Source organism: Guillardia theta, assembly GCF_000315625.1.
Source record: "Guillardia theta CCMP2712 unplaced genomic scaffold GUITHscaffold_136, whole genome shotgun sequence".
In the NCBI taxonomy this organism is placed as follows: domain Eukaryota; class Cryptophyceae; order Pyrenomonadales; family Geminigeraceae; genus Guillardia; species Guillardia theta.
In genome coordinates, this window is record NW_005434538.1 from 45,943 (window position 1) to 46,984 (window position 1,042).

The window sequence follows — 1,042 nt, forward strand, 5'->3', positions numbered from 1 at the left end:
TTTTCCTTCCTTCCTCCTCCTCCGTCCTCCTCCTCCTCCGTCCTCCTCCTCCTCCTCCTCCTCCTCCTCCTCCTCCTCCTCCTCCTCCTCCTCCTACCATGATTCATCTTTTTCTTCTCCTTCTTCTTCTACTGGTGCTATTCTCTTCCACCTCCTCCTCCTCCTCCTCTTTCATTGTCTTCCTCACTCTCCGTCAGTTGCTCAAGCATCGCTTCTTCCTCCGCTTCCGACCTGACGCCAAGGAGCTCAAACACTTCCTGCACCTCAACGCCCAGCGGTACGAGAGAGTCGACAATGCTTCTGCTGCTGCTGCTGCTGCTGCTGCTCCTTCTGACTTCATTCATCAGAATTTCTATTTCATCCTGAATATTCTTTGAATGATATTCATGCAACAATCGATCACACATGATAAGACTGGAGGGGAGCAGGGAGAGGAGGGATAGCGAGGGTGAGAGGAAGGAGGACGGATAGGAGGAGCAGGAATGGACAAGGTTTGAGTTTAGTTTGTCTCCTAATTTACAGTTGAGAGGTTAGTCAGTGAGAGAGGAGGAGGAGCGACGAGTATCTAGAACGAGAGAGGCTACAGCACATGTCAGCTCCTTCCCCAGCTCTCCTCCTCCTCCTCTTACCGCGTTATCCTCAAACAGTTTGTCGATTTGCTTCGAAGTCATCCCCACAACGGTTTCCAGCTACAGGGAAGCTGTCAGAACAATCTCGACGAGCAAATGCAGGTGGTGGTGGTAGTGGAGGAGGAGGAGGAGGAGGAGGAGGGAGGGAGGGAGGGAGCAGAGCAGAGCAGAGCAGAGCAGAGCAGAGCAGAGCAGAGCAGAGGAGGGTGTTACTTGGAAGCTTGTAAAATCTTTCGAGGGCTGTAAGCAAACATTTCTTCTCCTCTTCAAGGTTGCGCAAGATAGCCGCAGCATGCTTGGAGTCATACACCATTTCGTCCACGACTTCCTGCACAGGCCGTGAGTGAGGAAAGGAAAGTCAGGAAGAGGCAGAGGCAGAGGGCGGAGGGAGCGAGGGGAGGGGGGGGGGGGGG